At 44.2% G+C, this 12,108-nt stretch overlaps 1 long non-coding RNA gene across 1 annotated transcript; it reads left to right on the top strand.

Annotated features, from left to right (window-relative positions):
• Window positions 1–1,571: 1,571 nt before the first annotated feature.
• Window positions 1,572–5,223, top strand: LOC133047832 (uncharacterized). The gene is made up of 2 exons (XR_009690853.1): window positions 1,572–2,067; window positions 3,069–5,223. It is a non-coding gene; the product is annotated as an uncharacterized LOC133047832 (long non-coding RNA).
• The last annotated feature ends 6,885 nt before the right edge of the window (window positions 5,224–12,108 follow it).

The raw sequence follows: 12,108 nt of genomic DNA, 5'->3' as shown, positions 1-12,108 counted from the left end.
TATCAGACAATGAATAAACTATGCATCTGAGTCCTAACTTTGAAGGATAAATTCCAAAGTAAGAAAAGAAATAGGAATGTAGCCACATCTAGGATTTATTTTTAAGTACACTAATTAGCATCCTTTGTTTCTTATGCCCACAAAGGGCATGGGTGACATAATAATGAGTTTCAAATATGTGGAATATGAAAAATGTTTCTGTGATTGCAAAGGATGTCACAATCAGAAATGTGTTCACATGGATGGATTTTTACTGGTCCAATAATAGGAGGTCTTTACCTTCCACTGGTAAAATAATGAATGAAAGGATGCTGCTTACTAGTTTAAGAAAAGAATAAATAACACCCATTTTCTGACCAAATTAGACATCCATGTGGCGCTAGTGGTAAAGAATTCGTCTGCCAAGGCAGGAGACACAAGAGATGCAGATCCAATCCCTGGGTGGGGAAGATCTCCTGGAGGAGGAAACCAATATTCTTGCCTGGAAAATTCCATGAACAGAGGAGCCTGGCGGGCTGCAGCCATGGTGTCGCAAGAATCAGACAAGGCTGAGCGAATAAACCACCACTATGGTGTAATACATTAGTACTTCTGACCAATTTAGGCAACCATAAACAAAAGAGAAACAGGATGAGAAAGAGTAGGATTAACACAGCTAAGTGAAATGCACAGAACATTTCAAATTTATAAGTTAATGATTTTTAAAATATTTTTTAAAAACCTAATAACTATCATACAACAGTTTGAGAAAAATGAAAAATAGCTAATTTGAATTTTAATGTCCAAATCTTAGCTTCTGGGAGGATGCTAATGGTCTCAAATCAAGCATCCAGACTGATGCTAATTACTTAATTATGTTCTCAAAGAGAATACAGTCTCACAGTGCTATTTCTAAGATATTTTAGAAGGTAATGAGTCTCTGAAATGAGTTGAAATGGCATTAATGAAGAAGAGAGATAAAAATATAACAAAAGGATTTGAACATCTAATGTACATATGGGAAGATAAGAGAATAGTCGTGTCACTATGTGAGGGATTTAGTAGAGACACAGAACCACTATATATATATATACATATATATATATATTCTTTATCATTCAAATAGGGTTATGTTATGAAGACTGACCTCCCACAATCCTAGCAACTGGTTAGGTAGTGCTTGACCTTCTGTCTACAGGGCCAGGGGCAGAAAGGGAAGGAGGTGAAGGGTTGGAGGGCAGGAAAGGGAACTAAGTGGGTGCATGAACTTGAGCTGGAGCCCACAGAGACACACGGGGACCTGGCATTTTTCATCTTAGAGCTAAACACACACCCCTGGTCCAGGTATCACAAAAGTGAAAAGCAGGATGTGGGGGTGATGGAGCAGCTGCGGACACCCACGAGGTGGGCTGGAAGGTACATGACACCAGGAGTGAACTGCCCCGTAGGCCTCTCCACCGATCTCCCAGGCATACAAGTAATGTAACTGCGACTTCACTTCCCCTTTTCAAATGTCTTTGTGGCCAGCCCTAACCAGAAATACACAGGGAAGAGAATTCCGGGAACAGCTGGTTAGTCTTAGCCAAGTTAGCATATTGCCAGGCCACCAGAGGATGCTTAGAGATTATCCAGAAATGAAATGACAGCATTTCTAAGATGTATGCTCCAGTAAAACCCCTCCAAACTAGAAAGCTGAACTGCAGCCATTTGGACACTCTTGTCAGTAAGAGGTGCCATCTCACTCAGAGTTCTGGCAAAACAGAAGGCAGACCCAAAGGGCTTCACCAAAGAAAGCTTAAGGAAGGAAGAGGAGCTCCAATACTGTGGCCACCTGATGCGAAGAGCTGACTCATTGGAAGAGACCCTGATGCTGAGAAAGATCGAAGGCAAGAGGAGAAGGGGGCGACAGAGGATGAGATGGTTGGATGGCATCACTTACTCAACAGACATGAGTTTGAGCAAGCTCCGGGAGACGGTGAAGGACAGGGAAGCCGGGCGTGCTGCAGTCCATGGGGTCACAAAGAGTTGGACACGACTGAGCAACTTGGACACCACACCAAGGAAGAGGACACAGCGTGGTGAGCACGGGTAAGGACTAACACCAGACAATGACACCCGGGAATTGGCAAGAGTGGGAAGTCCATTACCAACCAAAATGGCGAGGAGAGGGAACAACCCCCGTGAACCAGGGAGAGGTGGCCGAGAGGCGTGTCTAGAAGACCTAGAACCGAGGAAGGCAGCCTCTGCAAGGACAGACCAGGGGAACAAGCTCCCAAATTCCCTCCACTGTGGGTCTCTACTCACATCCTCTTTCTTAACGTTGCTGGACCTACTTGGATACCAGTGAGCCCATAGAGGGCGGCCTCCTAGAACACAGCACAGATAGGAGAAGCTTCAGGGTGGATTTCAGCCAAAAACAACCTATACCAAAATAGCCCCCTTACATAAGCAAATGTGTGCGTGCTAAGTCGCGTCACTCACGTCTGAGTCTGTGCGACTCTATGGACTGTAGCCTGCCAGGCTCTTCTGTCCGTGGGATTCTCCAGGCAAGAATACTGGAGGGGGTTGCTATTTCCTACTCCAGGGGATCTTCCCAACCCAAGAATCAAACCCATGTCTCTTATATCTACCTGCATTGGCGGGTGGGTTCTTTGCCACTAGCGCCACCTGGGAAGCCCCTCATAAGCAACATCTGTACCTGTGTAGATAGTTGCTTATCCCTGGCGGCTCAGATGGTGAAGCATCTGCCCTCAATGTGGGAGACCCAGGTTCCATCCCTGGGTTGGGAAGATCCCCTGGAGAAGGAAACGGCAACCCACTCCAGTATTCTTGCCTGGAAAATTCCATGGACAAAGGAACCTGGTAGGATACAGTCCATGGAATCTCAAAGAGTTAGACATGACTGAGCAACTTCACTTTCTTTTCATTCTTATCCCACTGAAGTTACAAATCAGTAACAGAATTGTGTAAATTTTACTAAGGTTGACAAATGTCTCAGAAATACTATTTAGAAGATACTTGTTCCTAAGGGTCTGTCTCTCTGCCATATTGGTGTGTTTTAATTTGCTGTTTGATGCCATGCTCCCTAGGCCCCCAGGACACTCACAGAGCTAGTGCAGACCCTCACAGATGCCCCTACCCCCGACTTGGTGTGCGTGCAGGTCATCAACGGCTGGGTCCCCGCTCCCTCTCTGCGCCTCCGGCCCCCTGGCATCAAACCATCATGCCTTGCCTGCATTGCCTGGAAGCAGGGGCAACGTCTCTCCTGCCGCTGGGCCGGCTGCCCCCTCCCAAAGGCCAAGACTGTTGCAACGTCCTCTGAGGGATGCTCTAGGGAGCTGGAAGGAAGAGGGCAAGAGCCTACTCCTGCGTGTCATCCACGAAGAACCAAGGGGCAGCCAGCCCTGGGCGAGCCACGCCCCACGCCAGGATGTGCTGCGCATGCGCTTCAGGCCCCAGTTCCCGCCTGCATCGCCGCGCGTGTGGACCTCAGGCAGAGACCAGGCCGGTGAACCGTGGGGCGTGACTTAGAACCTGACTAGGAGACAGTGGGAGCTGGAGTACGTGTGAGCTGAGGCTCCAAGCCCTAGAGCACGCTTCACTCAAAAAACTCAAATGCTAAAGGAAAGCCACTGTGAATTCCACGACAGAGCCTTAACCGAGAGTTGTGGGACCTTCTGACGTGGATGCCAAGCAGCAGCGCTGGTCCCGAGCCCATGAAGCGAGCCCAGAATGGCCTTTACAGTAGTTTTTTTTTTTTTTTAAAGAAATTCTCTCAAGGACTTTAACCACAGTGCAAATGAAGCGTTTCCTGAACCTATCCCTAATGGCTGGAACATCTCGCAAATAGTCTTGAAATGAGGCATCTTTGTTGAGTGTTTCAGACCTTGAGATAAAGATTTTTTTGTTCTTTTTTTTTCTTCTTAATTTAGTGATGGGGTTTTCTATTTATTAATTATTCATTGATCGATGCTTTCTTAGAATGTGGCTATATTTTCAGTAACAAGAAATCTTTAATACTGACATGGATGAGGAAAATTTTATCTTGAGAGAAACTCAGGCTTCAAGGTAGCTTTGATAAACAGCTGAAAGCATTTTACAGAGTTACAGTTTCAATTTTCAGTTAAAAAAAAGCAACAACACTATTCTGCTTCTTTTTGAATGTTAAAAATTTGAATTTTTATTCTGACACTGATAAAGAGCATTACTACTCTTGGACAAACATTTGACTCTTTTTTACAAACACTAAAAATAGGAAATCCTATGCAAACATTTCTGCAACCTACCTGAGTTTCTCAAAACTAAGCTATTGGTATCAATTAATTTTATTAGAACTGAATGTCCATTTCAATGTGTCTATTTCCACTGATTTGATGATCTGAAAGGAATTGTCAAATTTTTTTCTTTCTGCTCTTTGGTATGATATTTAATTAAGAAATTAACAAGAAAGCTCTGGCCTTGCCTTATAAAGTATGAATTTGAGTAAAATAATTTTAGTTTTTTCCTTCCTTTCTTATAGTAATTACTTAGGAAACACTTCATTCTTGTAACAGTCTTGAATTACAAGATGGAGTTAAATATTATGTATATATTAGGTAAATGATTTAAAAGCTTCTGATGCAGGAAACTAAAAGGTATAAATAAGATTAGAGAGGAAATTGCCTTTTGGATTCTTCTATTCACTAGTTTAAAATAAACCAACGTTAAAATTCAACCAAAATATTTTGAAACAATGAGTCATTCTAAACGGGTAGCATTTATGTTAAAATGTTTAGCCGGAGTATTTCTGAAATTTAGGTGTTATTTAAACCTGCATGGGTATTTCTTCATTTTTACTGTATGGATTATCAACTCCTCTTTCAAAATAAGAAGGGCCACTCAAGGGTGTAAAACCAGCAAGAACCTTAGGAAATACAAAGAGAATTTATGTCATCCCACAGAAAATGTCTGAATTTTGTGTTGCTCTATACACGTTTTAGTTGGTAAAACTTTTTGCCCTGTTAAAGCACGATTTTGAACTCTGGGCCTTCCATTGCCTGTCAGAATGACGGAGCAGAGGTAAAATTAAAGGGTGTTTTCGGCCTGCCCTCCTGAAGGCCCTGGAACAACCTGTGGGCCAGTGTAGGAAGAATCTTGAATTCAGATCTATCCCTGTGGGCTTTCTCAACCTTCCCTGTGTGTGTCTGTCCAAAGTTAAGCCGACTTCTCTGCACTGGCCGGAAATAAAGACTTAAATACACTCCAGCCATTTGTCGGGAATCAAGTGTTTATACTTCTGCCTCTCAAGCTTAGCAGTGACTGAGCTGAGGCGTGTTTCTGTGGTGGTGACCTGTCAGGGCTCCAGCGAGTCCTCTGAAAAGGAACAGCTAAGTGCTGGGACGGCTATTGTTTGCTCCCCATCCCAGGAGAATTGTTTTCAAACAAAACTGAACCTGAAAATAGTCAGTGACAGAAGGAAGTCTGAATCACACTGATGTTTCCTTAATAGCTCCCCAGGTCTTCTGCTGCTTTCTCTTTTCAAGTTAAATCCTGGAGGTGCCAGATTTTTCCTGAGTTTATGCACACTCAGCAGTTATTTTAAAGGGCGAATCTGTAAGAAGACTATTACTGAAGATCTGGGTCCCAATTATTCATCGACTATTTTTAACTGGCGTTAGTTTGTTACCTTACTAAAGTACTCACTATGTGCTAATGAAAATGTAATAGTCAAATGGGTATTTATTGCTAGACATTTCCTTAGTTCCTTGCATAATGAAGAATTCTTTGCAAAGTGCTATTCTTAAGTGAGTGTAAGGGTTTCATTTGAAGTCACACTTTTTCATGAGGACCACCACAGGGTAAGAAAAGGAGAGAGGAAAGAAGTGTCTAGGTGGCTGACTCAGCATTTACCGAGTTGTGATCATTATTAACTCTACTTTCTACTGTGATCAACATTAACTCTACTTTCAAGTTATTCCCAGCGCCGCTGAAGCAAAAGTTTTAGCAATAAGATGACGCTGAAAACTGGTCAGCCCCTCCCCCCTTTTTTTCATATAATTATTGCATCATTTCTTCCCTCCAAAACATGGTTACCACAGGCACAGCAAGGGATTAATCTTGACGTCAAGAGTAAAGAGAAACTAGGGAGAGAGATTAGAAAAGAATGAGGTGAGGGTGTGGGGGTCTTTTTGGTGGTGGTGGGGTGTTGGTTGGTTTTTTAATGAGAACAAGGAAGCAGTTTCTATATTTTGAAATCTCATGAGTGGATGTTGAATGTTATTTTCTTAATATGTTTATATTTCATTGGGTTATTTAAATTAACCATTCAGTCTATCACAAATCAAATTTTATAATCTAGGCTCATACGAATGGAGATGGGAGGTTAATCAGGGTAAAAGAAATATATTCCCTCCTCCCCCACCACACACAAAATTAATGAAAAAAGCATAGAAAAATCTTTATTATAGGAACTTCCCTGGTGGCCCAGAGGTTAAAACTCCACACTTTTAACACAAGGGGTGTGAGTTTGATCTCTGGTCAGAGAACTAAGATCCAACCCCCCCAATAATATCCTTATTATAAAACATTCAATCAAGCATTGTCAGCTTCTGAGTACATTCAAATACTTGCAAAGCCTTGATGATTAAAACAAAAATCAGCTACTTTTCTCTAAAGTTTATTTAAAATTCTGAAAACAATCATATAATACAATAGTGTCATTGGGATACCCAGATAGCTATTGGCTACTTAGAAATCCTATTCGTCCCCAGACTGCACATCACACTTCTCTTTCAGTGGCAGAGATGCAGTATGTGATGATTAAGGCGGGGTATGAACCCTATTATCTGTTTCTTTGGGTCAAGAATTCAGAAACAGCTTAGCTGTGTGATTCTGGTTTAGGGTCTCAGGAAGTTGCAGTCAAGGCGTGGGCTGCCGTCATTCCAAGGCTTGTCTGTGGCTTGGGTTCCCAGTAACCTTCACTGTGTGGTGTGGGTTTTGGGTAGGGGGCCTCTGTTCCCGTCCATGTGGGCTTCTTTCTCCCAGGCTGCATGAGTCCCCTCACAAGATGGGGGTGGTTTAGCAAGAACCCCCCTTGCCCTTCATGCCTCCTCTTAATAATTTTCCGTGTACTGACTCCCTCCACCCTGCTCACTGGCTATAAATCGCTGACTGTCTTTACTGTTCCAGAGTTAAGCCCAACCACTTTGCCCTACTGCTGTAGTCTTGACACCTATCAAAATAAAGCCCTCCTTACCCTTCCCTGGTGGCTCAGAAAGTAAAGTCTGTCTACAACGCGGGAGACCTGGGTTCAATCACTGGGTCGGGAAGATCCCCTGGAGAAGGAAATGGCACCCCACTCCAGTACTCTTGCCTGGAAAATCCCATGGACAGAGGAGCCTGGTAGGCCATGCAGTCCATGGGGTCACGAAGAGTCAGACACGACTGAGCAACTTCACTTACTGTTTTAACAAGTGTCGGAGAACGGTAAGTCCCCTACACACAAACCTTCATGTTTCAAACTTGCAAAGATTCACACGTGTTCACATGTCCTATCACATCAGTTAGTTCAGATGTCCGGCGTGCATGGTCATATGTGTGTGTTCTCTGCAAGTGGTTGAGCTTCGTGTAACCTGCTGTACGGCGCTGTATAGACCACAGTAGTATACAGTGTCTTTATTTCCAGCCCAGGATATCCAGAAGCAAGCATAAAAGCAGCGGCGGTATAGCTGGTACGCTTAGTTGCTCAGTTGTGTCTGACTCTTTGTGACCCCGTGGACCAGAGCCCGAAGGTTCCTCTGTCTACTGGATTCTCCAACCAAGAACCCTGGAGTGGGTAGCCATGCCCTCCTCCAGGGGATCTTCCCCACCCAGGGATCAAACCCAGTTCTCCCGCGCATTGAAGTCTGATTCTTTACTGACTGAGCCACCAGGGAAATAGTACTGGTACTACTGTACTTTTCAAGGTACCACACTATAAGATTAAAAATGTTTTATTTTTTGCATTTTTCATGTACTACTTTCTGTGAAGTCTTATTAACTTATTACAGTACAATGCTATATAGCAAATTGTGTTAGTTGGGTACCTAGGCTAACTTTGTTGGACTTATGAACAAAGTGGACTTACAAAGGCACTCTCAGAATGTTTGTACGTAGGGGACTTACTGTATTTCCTCTTTAGTACCCTTTTAGAACAGAAAGAAGTCCTCTGCATTTCCTGCCTCCAGCTCGCATCTCTATTTCTCTATGCTCAGATGCTCAGTCCTGTCCGACTCTCTGCAATCCCATGGACGGTATAGCCTGCCAGTCTCCTCTGTCCATGGGATTTTCCAGGCAAGAATCCTGCCTGGAATACTCCAGGCAATACTGGAGTGGGTTACCATTTCATTTTCCAAGAGATCTTCCCAACCCAGGGATCGAACCCGGGTCTCCTGCATTTCCGGTGGATTCTTTACCAACTGAGCCAGCAGGGACGCCCACAAAGCCCAAGGGCGTCGCTTGCCTTGCTCGGGGGTGTGGGCTGGTCCCCTCTTTCTCTGCTGGGGGAGGGCAGCTTTGGTCGGGCTATCTTCTCAGCATTTTCCTGTCCTACAGCAGGTCCTCCAAGGGCTTAGGTCCAGAGCTCTGGTTTTCTTGAAGCTTTCCCTTACATGGTTTGAAATGGGGAGAGGACAACCCCTTCTCTCCCTCACTGGAGGAAGGGATGCATACAGCCTCCTCTGCACCCTGAAGCTATGCAGATTGGCTAATTCAGGCAAAACAGGTTTTGAAGTCACTCCTTTTGCGATTAGATTAGCACTTAACATCAATGGTACTTAACACCTATGATTCCCAGTCTCCATCAAAACTCAAGGCCAGGGGGACATTCAAATGGATCCTGTTGGAAAGTCATTCACAGGAAATTTTATGGCGGGTGTTGTTTCAAAGAGAGTGCCTTTTGATCTCAAGTTCTCTGTCAGCCACTCACATGTGACTCAGGATGGAAAATGTGTGCATGCCAATTTCAGGTGTGTTCATTATTGTTATATGACAAGACATTTGAATGACCAATATTTCTTCTTGCTCTCAGAGTAATCTCACACCTTTTAAATGTCTGCTGTTCATTAAAAAGAGCGAAATGAATTTCATATAAACTATAGGTGAATGGGGAAACAGATATGAAAAGTTAAAAATGATGCAAAAATCAAATAACAATGTGATAGTAATATTTAGGTTACAGAATATAAACAACTGATGATTAAATTGATATTGCTTCTAGGGAGAAATTTGTACTTTAATGACACCAAATATAATGGAACAATGCTCTAATACAAAATTTTAATCCACCCATAGAAAGTACAGTATTTTTTCTCTTTGTTTATGGATCGTTAGGTCTTCCTGATGCTTTAAAATTAGGAACATTGGTAGAAGTTTACTTTTCTATAAAATGCTGATCCTGCTTTGGATTTCTAGGTTTTGAGTTCAGTGCGTTATCTTGCTGTAAAGAGGAGTTCTTTAACAAATGGGATTCTCTTGCACAGAAGTGGCTGGACCTAGAGACTGTCATACAGAGGGAAGTAAGTCAGAAAGAGAAAAATGACACATATATGTGGAATATAGGAAAATGAAGAATAAATAGGAAACAGCCTACAAGGGACTGTCACCATGTAGGGATGATAATTTGGGGAAGTGCCACCTTTCTGAGCAAACAAATCGGTTCCCACATACCTCTTGCCAGGTCTTAAAAACCCTCAGATCCCATCATTTGGGAGGTAGGCACCATTCCTTTACAGTCAACATATCCCCACTGAGCAGAATCCAGTTACTGATTGAAATAGCCCAGGAAAATGATTCAGTTCAGTTCAGTTGCTCAGTCGTGTCCGACTTTGCGACCCCATGGACTGCAGCACTTCCTCTTAACTGAAAAAAATAGTACAAGCTAGGAGTTGAGAATTATCTTTTATTCAGTGGCTTTCTGAGGACAATAGCCTGAGCTTCAGCCTCTTGGAGAACTCTGAGGAACTGCTCCAAAGGGTTAAAGGAGGAGTAAGGATATACTGAAGCTTTGCAGGTAAAGAACCCACCCGTCAATGCAGGAGACATATGAGATGCAGGTTTGATCCCCGGGTCAGGAAGATCCCCTGTAGAAGGAATTGGCAACCCCCTCCAGTATTCTTGCCCGGGAAATCCCTTGGACAGAGGAACCTGGTAAGCTACAGTTCATGGAGTCACAAAGAGTTGGGCACGACTGAACACATGTGTGCGCACGTGCACACACACACATCCCCCCGCCCCCCCCACACACAAGGATATACAGCAGTTTTTGCTCCAAACACATGTAGTTGAACGTCAAAAACCTAGTGCTAATCACACCAAAACATCCAGGCATCCCAAGATAATGATTTTAGTGCCTTTCCATGTATGGGAAGATGCAAGTGTTTGGCTTCGTGGAGATGATTCCTTTGATAAGCATCTTAACTATCTAGTGGCAGTATCTTGTTTTTTCATCTTGAATTCCCCTCGGGGTGCACCTTCAGAGCTGCGACTGTGGCTGAAGGCTTGACAGTGGGCAACTTGTTGGACGTTTACGGACGTGGCAGGCAATATTTTTGGGAGTCCACATAATTATGCTCTGGAGATCAGGTACCTGTCACTTCCCGAAGGACAAACTAGCCACTCTTCTATCTTAAAGTGGATCTTTAAAAGGGGTTTTGAAAACTCATTTATCATCAGGCTATTCTCAAATAGATGGAGAGAGGAATGAAATATTCAAATTTATTTATCAAAGATTTCCTGAGTCCCTACTGTGTGACCATTTTTCATTGTAGGTACTAATAGCATGAATAAGACAACGTATCTGCACTCAAAAGGAGAAGAGAGAGTTGCTACAATTCAGGGTAGAATATAGGATGTGCTGTAAAATCCAACGTGGGCTTTCTCGATAGCATGACGTCTTTTCTGATGGGGTGGATCTGAGCCTTGACAGATGATGAGTAAGGTTTTCAATGTATAGAAGTAATCAGAGGGTGTGTTTGTTGGCGGGGTGGCGGTGCGCTGAGATGGAAGAACATTCTAGGCGAAGAGAAAAGCCCAGGGCGGGACTGCTTGCAGATGGAGCTACCCGGCTTGGCCAGGCAAAGTGTAACATGAGGAAACAGTGGACGGTGGGGCTGGAGAAGTGGGTTGGGTCCAACTCTCTCTTTGAATGCCAAGTAACTGAGTCACTCTTCTGTGCTTTATGGAGAAGGCAGGGTGAACACAGAATTTATTTCCCAAACAGGAACAACTTTGGGATGAAAGGCGCACCATTCACATTTTTGCCAGACCGATAGTTATAATCTGGTGCCATCCTGGGCAAACTGGGGCGTTCGGTGACTCTAGTAACTAGGAAGCTCTACAAGGAGAAGCTTTGCCTGGGAGGCGACTGCAGACTTCATTCCCGAGAACAGGCCCTCAGGGTGGAAGGGGCAGGGGTGGAGGGGTGGGCAGGCCTAGGACCAGTGCATTGGGTCCCTGCGGCTGTCACAACAAAGCACCACAAACGGCGTTGTTGTTATTTAATTGCTCAGTCATATCCACCTCTTTTTGCAAACCCATGGACTGTAGCCCGCCAGGCTCCTCTGTCCATGTGATTCTCCAGGCAAGAATACTGGAGTGGGTTGCGATTTTCTTCTCCAGGGGATCTTCCCAGCCTAGGGGTTGAAAATGAGTCTCCTGCATTGCAGGCGGATTCTTTACCACTGAGCCACTGGGTAAGCTCCACAAACCGGGTGCTTTACCACCATAGAAGTACTTCCTCTCCTGGTTCAGGAGGATAGCAGCAGAAAATCAGGCTGCCTGTAGGGTCATGCTCTCCCTGAAGCTATAGGGGAGGATCCTCCCTTGCCTCTTCCAGCTCCAGGTGTTGGCAGCAGTCTTGGCTGTCCTTAGCTTGTGGGCACATCACTGCCATCTCTGCCTTCTGGGGATTCTCCCTGAGCATCTCTGCATGTCTCTGTGTCTCTTTTCCTCTTATGAAGTCAACAATCAAATGCGATGAACGGCCCACTCTACTCCAGTATGACCACGTACCAACTTAATGACATCTGCAAAGACCCCACTCTCAAACAAGTTCACACTCAGAGGTTCCGAGAAGGACATGAATCTTTGGGGACACTCTTCCATCCCATACCG

Source organism: Dama dama, chromosome 27, assembly GCF_033118175.1.
Source record: "Dama dama isolate Ldn47 chromosome 27, ASM3311817v1, whole genome shotgun sequence".
Lineage (NCBI taxonomy): Eukaryota > Metazoa > Chordata > Mammalia > Artiodactyla > Cervidae > Dama > Dama dama.
Note: the sequence above shows the minus strand (reverse complement) of the source record. Positions and strands in the feature narration are given on the sequence as shown.